Source organism: Chrysemys picta, chromosome 5 (assembly GCF_011386835.1).
Source record: "Chrysemys picta bellii isolate R12L10 chromosome 5, ASM1138683v2, whole genome shotgun sequence".
In the NCBI taxonomy this organism is placed as follows: Eukaryota; Metazoa; Chordata; order Testudines; family Emydidae; genus Chrysemys; species Chrysemys picta.
Genome location: NC_088795.1, coordinates 92,100,321 through 92,113,209, shown reverse-complemented (window position 1 = coordinate 92,113,209; position 12,889 = coordinate 92,100,321). Strand labels below are relative to the sequence as shown.

The window sequence follows — 12,889 nt, the reverse complement described above, 5'->3', positions numbered from 1 at the left end:
ATTGGAAGTTAAATCCTACTGAAGAAAATAGAAAGGAGCACACACTCTAGCAATTCAAGTGTAAAAATATAATTGGGCAGGTCAAAAAGAATTTGAAGACCAACTAGCCAAAGACTAAAAAAGTAACAGCAATTTATTTTTTTTAAACACATGAGAAACAGGAAGTCTGCTAAAGAACCAGTGACATCACTGGATTAATATCCCCTCCTCCTCAACATTTTTATAACTCCATAAAATAAAGAGTAAACATATTTTACAATTCACTGGATGATTGAGGTGCTAAAGGAGCATTCAAGGAAGATAAGGCCATTGTGGAGAAACTAAATGAATTCTTTGCATCAGTCTTCACTGCAGAGGATCTGAGGGAGATTCTCACACCTGAGTCATTCTTTTTAGGTGACAAATCTGAGGAACTGTCTAGATTTATGTGTCATTGGAGGGGGTTTGGGGATAAATTAAACTGTAAGTCACCAGGACCAGATGGTATTCACCGAAGAGTTCTGACGGAACTCAAATATGAAATTGCAGAACTACTAACTGTGGTATGTAACCTATCATTTAAATCATCTTCTGTACCAAATGACTGGAGGATAGCTAATGTGATGCCAATTTTTAAAAAAGGCTCCAGTGGCGATTCCAGCAATTACAGGCTAGTAAGTCTAACTTCAGTAAAGAACAGAATTATCAGACACATAGAGGAACATGATTTGTTGGGGAAGAGTCAACATGGCTTTTGTAAAGAGAAATCATGCCTCACCAATCTATTAGAATTCTCTGAGGGTGTCACCAAGCACATGGACAAGGGTGATCCAGTGGAAATAAGTTACTTAGATTTTCAGAAAGCCTTTGACAAGGTCCCTCACCAAAGGCTGTTAAGCAAAGTAAACTGTCATGGGATAAGAGGGAAGGTTCTCTCATGGATCAGTAACTAGTTAAAAAATAGGAAACAAAGGATAGGAATAAATGGCCAGTTTTCAAAATGGAGAGAGGTAAATAGTGGTGTCCCCCAAGGGTCTGTACTGGGACCAGTGCTGTTCAACATATTCACTTTTTTGAGATCATTTATGAGGTGGCAAAATATGCAGACGATACTAAATTACTCATGATAATTAAGTCCAAAGCAGACTGTGAAGAGTTACAAAGGGATCTCACAAAACTGAGCGACTGGGCAACAAAATTTCATTTATCAACATTGAATTTCATCTGCCAAGTAATGTTTTCCAATGTACATAATCCCAACTATACATATAAAATGATGGGGTCTAAATTAGCTGTTACCACTCAAGAAAGGGATCTTGGAGTCATTGTGGATAGTTTTCTGAAAACATCCACTCAATGTGCAGTGGCATCAAGAAAGCTAACAAAACGTTAGGAACCATTAGGGAAGGGATAGATAATAAGACAGAAAATATAATACAGTATGTCTATATAAACCTACGGTATGCTCACATCTTGAATACTGCATGCAGATCTGGTAGCCTCATCTCAAAAAAGATGTATTGTAATTGGAAAGGTACAGAGAAGGGCAACAAAAATGATTAGGGATATGGAACACCTTCTATATGAGGAGAGATAAATAAGACTGACTTTTCAGCTTGGAAAAGAGATGACTAAGGGGAGATCTGATAGAGGTCTATAAAATCTTGACTGGTGTGGAGAAAATGAGTAAAAAGAATGTTATTTACTCCTTCACATAAGAACTAGGGCTCAACCAATTAAATTAATATCACAGGCTTAAAACAAACAAAAGGAAGTATTTCTTCACACAACACAATCAACCTGTGGAACTCTTTGCCAGGGGATGTTGTGGAGGCCAAAATTATAACAGGGTTCAAAAAAGAACAAGGTACGTTCATGGAGTATTGGTCCATCAATGGCTATTAGCCATGAGGGACAGGGATGCAACACCATGCTCTGAGTGTCCCTAGACTCTGTTTGCCAGGAGTGGACGACAGGGGATGTATTACTTGACGATTGCCTGTTCTGTTCATTCCCTCTGAAGCACCTGGCATTGGCTACTGTCAGAAGACCGGATACTGGGCTAGATGGACCGTTGGTCTGATCTAGTATGGCCTTTATGTTCTTATGGTCTATACAATCATGAATGGTGTGGAGAAAGTGAATAAGGAAGTCTTGTTTACCCCCTCACATAACACAAAAGAACCAGGAGTCACCTAATGAAATTAATAGGCAGCAGGTTTAAACAAACTTTTCACAAATTTCTTCACAAAATGCTCAGTCAGCCTGTGGAACACATTGCCAGGGGATGTTGTGTAGGCTAAAAGTATAACTGGGTTCAAAAAATGAAAGAATTAGATACTTTCATGGAGGATACTTTCACCAATGTCTATTAGCCAAGATGGTAAGGGACACAACCCCATGCTATAAGGGTTCCTAAGCTTCTGACTGCCAGAAGTTGGGATTGGATGACAGGGGTTGGATCACTTTGTAATTTCCCTCTGAAGCTTCTCCTACTGGCCACTGTTGGAAGACATTATACTAGGCTAGACACTAGTTTGACCCCGTGTGGCCATTCTTCCACCCACTCCACCCCCCACTCCCGCCATAGTATGTAATATTTTAGCTTAGAAGTAACAAATCTATGCTAAAGAATCAGGGATAATTCAACAGATGCAAACCACCAAATTCTCTCTTAGACACAAGTTTTGGTTAAATTCTCCCGCTATTTTACCACTTCTGAGACACATTCCAGTGATGGAGAAGTGGGTGCTTGCATGTGTGCCAACATGACCAAAATCCAACTGCTAAATTGTATAAATAACATTTATATTCCTTGTGCAGATCAGAATCTCTGCTGCCAGAAATGAGACCTTTTTTTTAAATGAAAAAAATCTGAATTTTACTTATGCTCCTCCCCCCCACTTAAAAAGGGTCCCAGAAAACCTGCAGTCTAGACAGTTATGCACATAACCATGATTTGTATTAACAGTAGCACCCTATTGTGCAATGCACAGGGATGGGAACAGGAAATATCATCCTATATTTCAAGATGGGGAACTGACACACAGAGATTAAGTGATTTGCCCAAGGTCAAACTGGAAATCTGTAGCAGATACAGGATTTGAAGCCTGATCTTCTGATCCCTTATCCAGTGACTCAACCATTGTGGCAACAAGATCCTTCTGGCATCTGAGCACCATTTTCTGTTCCTGATTACTATGTATAATGTATCCAATAACAGGTCTGTTTAACAGTGTATTGACCTATGTATGTCTGCTGAGTGTCGACTGAGTAAATGAACAGGACTCCCTTTTTGGTACTGCACACTATGGATTACATTCCCTCCATGGTGGTGAGCTGGGTAGGTAGGAAGAGAGATGGAACAGAATGCTCGTCTTTTAAAAAGATAGAACAACTACTGTAAGTTACTACTGTATTGTGTTTGACTATGTAGCTTAACTGCACTCATCCTCTCACACAAAGATGCTTTCATATGGTTGATTTATACTCATTATTAAAAAAAAACAGCAATAAACATTCTTTTTAAAACATTCAGGAAATAATATTTATTATTTGTGCTTCTTGCTCTAGCATCAAAAGCACAAATGCAAAGCACAATTTGATATTTGGAATCTGCAATCTGAGTATTTAAAAGTTTAAACTAATAAAACTGCATTGTTTTCACCTCTGCAGGAAGCTTATGCAGATGGTCCAAAAGAGGCTACTTCCTGCTCATATTCAGTAATCTCTTTCACAAACAAGCAAAGGAAATAACAGTGTGATAGTCAACCAGTGAAAACGGGAACAAAACTAAACTCTTCCATGAAGCAAAAGGATTATTCTAAAACCTCAACTGGTAAATAAAGAACTTGTTTAATGAGTAAAGTAAATATTCTCCATAATAGCTTGGGTATATGTAAGTCCCTTACTCCAAAGCAGCCTGTCAATTAATGCTACTGCAGATCTGACAGCCCTGCTCTATAGCACCTTTGTTAAAAGAAAACCTCAGGGTTTACATGCAAATTAGAATTGCTGGTCACCGCTTATGACTGAGCCCTGACTGTAATTATTGGCAAAACAAAACAGCAACATTTACCCTTCCTTTGTACAAAGGTGGTTCCTTGGACATTAGAAAGTGTTTGAATTGAATTAATTGACTACTAGTGGTATCTGTTCAACGACATTTACAACATGACTGGTGAACTTCCAGCATATGTAATGAATGGGACTGATTAGCGTTTCAATGGTTAGATGAGCATCAGATGCCATTAGTGACAGAGCTAACCATTGTAGCCTTCCACAACCTTTCTAAAAGGTCTTCTTCAGGGAGGAGGAGACCTTTCTGACTGAGCAGAATTGTGGGTATGTATCTGCTTTAAAATATTCAAGTTAGTCACTTTTTATTTAGGGCTTGAACTGTTAAATGAAATGTCAGTGTGGGGTGGGGTGAGAATTGAAATTTACCTTTGTAATAATAATTTTGGGGATAACATTTTATTGATTGTTAAACTGAAATCTGAAATTACTAAAACTCAGAGCTGAGACAAGAGTTAATTTTTTCAGTTATACATTGACATTTGAAGAGAATTTTGATCAGACATGATCATGACCCATTTTATATCTTTCCTTTTTGTGAAGATCTAAATGGTCAAGGTTACTATTACAAATATTGGTTAATGGCAAACTTATCTCAGATACTCAAAAATTTATCAAAATGGATTTTGATTGCAAGCATCATTGTCAAATTCATGATTCACAATTAACATTAACCAATGCAGGATGCATTGCAAATTGCAAGATTAACAATCAAATATACAATTCAATGACAGGGTTAGTTACCTAAGGCAGCGGTTCTCAGCCCAGGGCACCCTGGGTGCCCACAAGCAGGTTTCAGGGGGTCCGCCAAGCAGGGCCAGTGTTAGACTTCCTAGGGCCCAGGGCAGAAAGCTGAAGTCCACTGCATGGAGTTTTTATAAGCATGTTGGGGGGGGGCCTCAGAAAGAAAAGGGTTGAGAACCCCTGACGTAAATCATATGGTATTGTTTCTGTTCCTTGATTAGATGATTTGTGTAACTAACCAACACAGTGTACCTTCCAAATTACATAGCTGTTTGTCGTAATCTGCAGACCAAGAATTATTTGCTGAAGAAAGGTTAATGAATAAAAATTGAGAATTTCAGTCTGTTTACCAACAATTCACAAAGAGAGAAAAAAAGAAAACATCTTGAATATACTGAATTATTCATCTAGCTCTAATAATAAATCAGAACAATAAATCACAAACTATGTAAGTGTTTGTGGATGGCAGATTTTAAACTTATACAAGCAAGTACTATATTTTATATAGGATGAGATGTTGCTAAAGACCAAACCCCCCTGCCAGAGTTCTGGCACAGATGCAATTAAATGAACTAGACAAGAATCTGACAACTTTTGCAGTCAGAATTACACTTCTGAGGCCTAGTCTACACTCAAAATTTTTGCTGACATAGTTAAAGTAAACCTAGATCATCCCTGATGAATGTTCATCTAACCTGTTCTTAAAAACCTCCAATGACGGGGATGATGAGTAAATTCATCCAATTAGGGAATAGAAACAATATCATGTGACTTGTGGCCCATCACAACCAACTAACGAGCTTGAATTTCAGATATGGTGTGTGTAACATTCACAAACTGTTCATGATCAATCACAGAGAGGGGGGAAAAGTTCAGAGAGAAACAAAAATTCCATTAAGACATTCCTTATGCAGGAAAAGAAGATAAATTGAGAAAATTAGCTGTTGCTAGTTATTCACTAAAATCTACTAAGTATGATTATCACCAGTGGAACAAAACAGCTAAATTACTTCTGAAGGCCAGAGAGGTTTCAGGGATCAGAATCAGAAGCTATTTGTTCCTGGATCCCAAACCTGTGCTCAGACTCTCTGAGAATGGTCTATTATTGTACGTGGACTCCTAATTTTTCATAGACTTCTTAGTTAAAGTGAAGAAAGTGCTATTCTGTTAGCATATATATTGAGCAGTTCTCTGGGTGATTTATGCCAACATATATATACTCTCCATGAGAAGTGACACTTTTGCTGTAAAACCCATAGGATTAATTGCAAGTAAAAAGAATGATCTTCCCTGAAAATCCTCTTACATAGGCTTTATTTTAAAATATCTCATTTTGGTTACCTATTTAAATGATTTTTTTTTAAAATCACAATTCTCTGCTGATCTGGAGGAGCTCAGCGTAAGAAAAGAAAAAATCATCCATTTCAACTCTGTGCATCGATTACAAATAGATTCCTGTTAGCTTTTAAACCAGTTTCTTATTTGGACTGATTTTTAAAAGTGAGCTATTGAAATGTATAAAAGAAATCAATACAACTTAAAAATATCACCAAAATCATGGAAAGCCCTAGATTAGAATTAAGTATTACTATTTATTATAGAATATGCTGGTTTAAACATATACGTAGCATATATGCATCTGTGAATTAATCATCTTATCTCCAGATGGGGTAAATGAAACAGAGAAAGACTCGTGGTCATTTAAATCATGGTACAGTTGAGAATACAGCCCTGGTCATTTGACTATTATCTTTGTGCTCAATCCACTGGATCTCTGCTACCCTTCTTAACAACTGGTGAATTCGAGGAAAACAAGGATAGCTTCCAAACACCTCCCCAACCCCAAACCCTTAGCAATGAAAGGCTGTAGTCAGGTCAGCTCTCATTGGAGTCTGTTTTTGAAGTTTGCCAACTCTGTCCACATATCTATTCAAGTGACATCATCATAGGACCTAATCACATCAGCCATACCATCAGGGGCTTGTTCACCTGCACATCTACCAATGTGATATATGCCATCATGTGCCAGCAATGCCCCTCTGCCATGTACATTGGCCAAACCGGACAGTCTCTATGCAAAAGAATTAATGGACACAAATCTGACATCAGGAATCAAAATACTCAAAAACCAGTGGGAGAACACTTTAACCTGTCTGGTCATTCAGTGACAGACCTGCGGGTGGCTATATTACAACAGAAAAACTTCAAAAACAGACTCCAACGAGAGACTGCTGAGCTGGAATTGATATGCAAACTAGACACAATCAACTCCGGTTTGAATAAGGACTGGGAATGGCTGAGCCATTACAAACATTGAATCTATCTCCCCTTGTAAGTATGCTCACACTTCTTATCAAACTGTCTGTACTGGGCTATCTTGATTATCACTTCAAAAGTTTTTTTTCTCTTAATTAATTGGCCTCTCAGAGTTGGTAAGACAACTCCCACCTGTTTATGCTCTCTGTATGTGTGTATATATATCTCCTCAATATATGTTCCATTCTATATGCATCCGAAGAAGTGGGCTGTAGTCCACGAAAGCTTATGCTCTAATAAATTTGTTAGTCTCTAAGGTGCCACAAGTACTCCTGTTCTTCTTTTTGTCTTAAAGCAGTGGGCCACATAGTATCTGTTCTCTCTGACATTCCAAAGTTCTGCCAACATGGCAGAACATAGCAACACAGGTCTGACTGGACTGGTGCCTTCTAGAGCGGTTACATTAAAAAAAAAATAAAAAAACCTGTCTTGGAACGAGTTCATAGCCTGGCAGAGCTTAGGGCTTTTCTGTTGAGTGTGGGGTTCTTGTGTTTGCACTTTGCACTGAGTGTAACAGAAGCTAGGCTGCTTCACCTTTCTGATCATATGTGTATGGATCTTTGATGTCCCAGGAGAACCCAGTTACTCCCCCAGATCTTAAACAAGACATTTTTTGCTTTCATTACAAAATTGCACAAATCAGAAATGACTTGTTCTGCAGTCATACTTAGTACTTACGCTATACATAGAGCCTCTAGCACATGTTCCTCTTGCAGTAAGGAGCAAAAAGTCTTGGTTGGACAGTAGGACATTTAAGCGCCAATCTGTGGAGTGTTGCTTCTGACCATAAATTATTTAAATTAAGATGTACAAAATTCCCCAGCCATGTAGTAGAATAATCATAGCATAGGAACATATGGACATTTTTTTTGCCTCATACTGTCTAAGGGCTCGATACCGCCCTCACTCCAGAGCTCCCAATGATGTCAATGGGAGTCATGTGCCGAGACCAAGGGTCTTACCTGGCTGAGTGCCAACAGCCCCACTTCACGGTTTGCTTACCTAGTTTTGAAGAACTACTCATAGCTTGTGTTTTTCTCTTCTTCTCCAATGAAGGGCAAGAGAGAGGAGGAACCTAACTCCTGTAAGGTAGCCAAATCCTTTCAATGGCAGGGGCTTGAATGGGGCTTCCATTAGGACCTGCCCTTTTAGCTCCTTAGTCAGTCATAAAGGTTGCTGTTGAGGGAAACCAAGATGATCCCTCCCCCTCTCTCTGGGGACTCCAGGCCATATTTTAAAATGTATTTAGGCACCTAAAATTGCCTTGGCACCTTAGGCTATTGAAACCCTTCTCTCCACCCCCATTTCCCTGGTGCCTATCTACATCTGAATGTCTTTAACAATTTGGTCTTCAGTGTCAGTTCACGGAGCAAGACAACGGGAATTGGAATCAAGCCAGTCTCCCCTCAGGGCAATGCAGAGTGCTACCACTTGGCCTCTAGGGTGGCCCTTCATTTATTTTTGGATATCATTTTGTTAACATAGCTGGTTGGTATAAACTTAAAAATTAGCGTTTACTAGTGAGGAGTTTTTACAAGTTGGCAGTCTCCTTTTTGTGGGTTCTAAGATCCTGCTACAGTCAGCATACTTTGGTTTTGGTTAAACAGAGCAGCTACAATAGTCAGTCATATGGGCTTTCCCTCCTCAATAGAAAGGCATAAGTGTATCCTTTAGTAGTGGTGAGAGAGAGAAAATTCAGCTGACCGAGCACCATTGTACCATACAGGTCATTCAAGAATCTCTGGTGCTTGGACCATGTATGAACAATCTCTTCTACACCCAGTGAGAATACCTGCAGCCAGAGAGACTCTAGGAGCTGTGCAGGTATACTTCTGGGGGCCAGAACAGCAGAAGGGGGAAGGGAAGAGGAAGACTGGTGCTGGACACATAAAAACTCCAAAAGGCACAAAAAGAAAAGTCAGCAAACCACCTTATAACCTGTGTTTTACTGCACATGAAGGCTTAAGTTAAGATTAAATTGCATATGAAGTCTATAAGCAGATGTTTAGCTTAGTTTATAAATAAAACTCAGCCACACAGGCAAATTATAGTCAGAGAGAGAGAGAACTCTATACTGTGTTAGAATAATAGAATCATAGAAGATTAGGGTTGGAGGAGACCTCAGGAGGTCATCTAGTCCAAACCCCTGCTCAAAGCAGGGCCAACCCCAACTAAATCATCCAAGCCAGGGCTTTGTCAACCTGGGCCTTAAAAACCTTTAAGGATGGAGATTCCACCACCTCCTTAGGTAACCCAATCCAGTGCTTCACCATCCTCGTAATGAAATAGTTTTTCCTAATATCCAACCTAGACCACCCCCACTGCAACTTGAATCCATTGCTCCTTTTTCTGACATCTGCCACCACTGAGAACAGCTGAGCTCCATCCTCTTTAGAACCTCCACTTCAGGTAGTTGAAGGCTGCTATCAAATCCCCCCTCACTCTTCTCTTCTGCAGACTAAATAAGCCCAGTTCCCTCAGCCTCTCCTCATAAGTCATGTGCCCCAGCCCCCTAATCATTTTCGTTGCCCTCCGCTGTACTCTCTCCAATTTGTCCACATCCTTTCTGTACTGGGGGCCCCAAAATTGGACGCAATACTTCAGATGTGGCCTCACCAGTGCCGAATAGAGGGGGATAATCACTTATTATCACTTACAACTATAATGTAATTTAATGCAACATCCTTGTAGGGGTAAAATACCAAAGAAACTCACCACAGCAGCATTTAACTTGAAAAGGGGGAACTCCACAAAAGTGAGGAAGCTAGTTAAACAGAAATTAAAAAGGAACCATCATAAGAGTGAAATGCCTGCAAGCTCCATGGAAACTTTAAAAAAATCACTAGAAGCTCAAACTATATGCGTAACCCAAACAACAACAACAAAAGCAAGAGGACCAAAAAAACACCACCATGGCTAAACAATAGAGTAGAAGAGGTGACTAGAGGCAAAAAGGCATCCTTTAAAAATTGGAAGTCAAATCCTAATGAGGAAAATAAAAAGGAGCATAAACTTTGGCAAGTCAAGTGTAAAAGTATAATAAAAGAGGTCAAAAACAATTTGAAAAGCATCTAGCAAAAGACTAAAAAAATTGCTATTAATTTTTGTAAGTACATCAGAAGCACAAATGCTGCCAAACAATCCGTGGAGCCACTGTATAATCAAAGTGCTAAAGAAGTATTCAAGGAAGACCAAGCCATTGCAGAGAAGCAAAATGAATTCTTTGCATCAGTCTTCATTACAGAGAATGTGAGGGAGATTCCCACAGCTGAGTTATTCTTTTTAGGTGACAAATCTGAGGAACTATTCCAGATGGAGGTGTCAGTAGAGGTGGTTAAGGAACAAATTGATAAATTAAACAGTAATAAGTCACCAGGACCAGATGGTATTCAGTGATGAATACTGAAGGAACTCAGATATGAAACTGCAGAACTCCTCACTATGGTATGTAATTTATCGCTTAAATCATCCTCTGTATCAGCTGAATGGAGGACACCTAATGCAACACTGATATTTTAAAAATACTCCAGAGGCAATCCCAGCAATTACAGGCCACTCAGCCTAACATCAGTACCAGGTAAATTGGTTGAAAGTACAGTAAAGTACAGAATCAGACATATAGATAATCACAATACATTGGGGAAGAATCAACATAGCTTTTGTAAAGGGAAATCATGCCTCACCGATCTATTAGAATTCTTGAGAGGGTCAACAAATGTGCAGAAGGGTGATCCAGTGGATATAGTGTATTTCAACTTTCAGAAAGTTTTTGACAACGTCCCACACTGAAGGCTTTTAAGCAAAATAAGCAGTCACGGAATAAGAGGGGAGATCTTCTCATTGATAAGTAACTGGTTAAAAGATAGGAAACAAAGGGTAGGAATAAATAGTTGGTTTTCACAATTGGGGAGGTAAATAATGGGGTTCCCTAAGGATATGTACTGGTACTTGTGTTGTTCAACATATGGATAAATGAAACAGTGAAATGGCAAAATTTGCAGATAGTACAAAATTATTCAAGATCATTACATCCAAAGCTGACTGTGAAGAGTTACAAAGGGATCTCTCAAAACTGGGTGACTGAGCAACAAACTGGCAAATGAAATTCAATGTTGATAAGTGCAAAGTAATGCACATTGAAAAACATAATCCCAACCATACACACAAAATGATGGGGGTCTAAATGATCTGTTACCACTCAAAAAGAGATCTTGGAATCTTCGTGGACAGTTCTCTGAAAACGTCAGCTCAACTTCCAGCAGCATTCAAAACAATTAACAGAATATTAGAAACTATTAGGAAAATTGAACAGAAAATATAATGCTATTATATAAATCCATGGTATGCCCACCTCTTGAATACTGTGAAGTGTTCTCGTCATCTCATCTCAATAAAGATGTTAGAATTGGAAAAAAGTACAGAGAAGGGCAGGAAAAATGATTAGAGATATGGAACAGCTTCCATCTGAGGAGAGATTAAAAAGACTGGGATTGCACATCATAGAAAAGAGACTACTAAGGGTTGATATGACAGAGGTTTATAAAATCATGAATGATGTGGGGAAAGTGAACAAGGAAGTGTAATTTACCACTTCATATAACACAACAACTAGGAGTCACCCAATGAAATTAATAGGCAGCAGATTTAAAACAAACATGAAGTACTTCTTCATACAATGCACAGTCAACATGTGGAACTAATTGCCAGGGGATGTTATGAAGGCCAAAACTATAACTGGGTTCAAAAAAGAATTGGACCTATCCTCCATGAATTTATCTATCATTGGCTATTAGCCAAGATGATCAGGGATGCAAGCCCCTGCTCTTCATGTTCCTAAACCTCTGACTGCCAGAAGCTGGGACTGGATGACAGGTGATGGATTACTTTGAAGCATCTGATATCAGGCATTGTTGGAAGACAGAATACTTGGCTAGATGGACCCCTGGTCTGACCCAGCACAGCCATTCTTATGTTCTCATGGATGCTCTGCCTGTTTCTTGAAATTGGAGCAAAAGCCTGGGCAAGACAAGTTCTTCACTGACTCTGGTTGCTAGGAGCAGGTGGGCCTAAAAGACGGCTCAGCTGGATGTGCTGGCAGGCTGAGACAACCTTCTGTAAATTGCAGCAGGATGGACTGTCAAGTTTTCTCACAGTGCATCACGAGCAAAGGGCTAGACTGGCTAAAGCTGGGGAAAGAACTAGAAAGCCTGGGATAAGATGGCTTTATTTGGGCTTGCATAGTGCAGTGTAGACGCGTAAGTGCGGGTAACAGCGACCCATGTTCAGAAACGCTAAACCTATTGTCAATATTCAGTGCGGATGCTCAAGCCCAGAGACCCTGAGCTTACACTGCCGTATATACATACCCTTAAACATAAAGGGCACTATATTTATTTGATACACATCAGTGCAGTTCCAATTAATGCAATGACACCATGCCGGTTTACATCAGCTGAATTTCTGGGTCCTTTATGTTAAATGGCATAGCCGAGGATCCAGTCCCAAGGTTAGTGATACAACTTTAGTGATTTACAAGGCAAAAGCAAACAAACCACATTGGAGCTGAAAGATTAAATCCTCTTTCCACACAACTGATCCAATTTAATTCTTATTTCCCATGCAGACATTTAGAAGAGAACTGCAGAATACAGCATGACTTGAGAAATCCTTTATTAGAATTAAAAGCTATTAACGTCTAGGATAATATTCAAAATCTCTTCTGTAATTTCCTCTCTCTCTCTTTTTTCTATAAACATGGGAACAGTTAACCATT

At 39.2% G+C, this 12,889-nt stretch overlaps 1 protein-coding gene across 6 annotated transcripts in view; it reads right to left on the bottom strand.

Annotated features, from left to right (window-relative positions):
- LNX1 (ligand of numb-protein X 1) overlaps positions 1 to 12,889 on the bottom strand; it is a 312,361-nt gene that overhangs the window by 140,813 nt on the left and 158,659 nt on the right. The window lies entirely within an intron of this gene.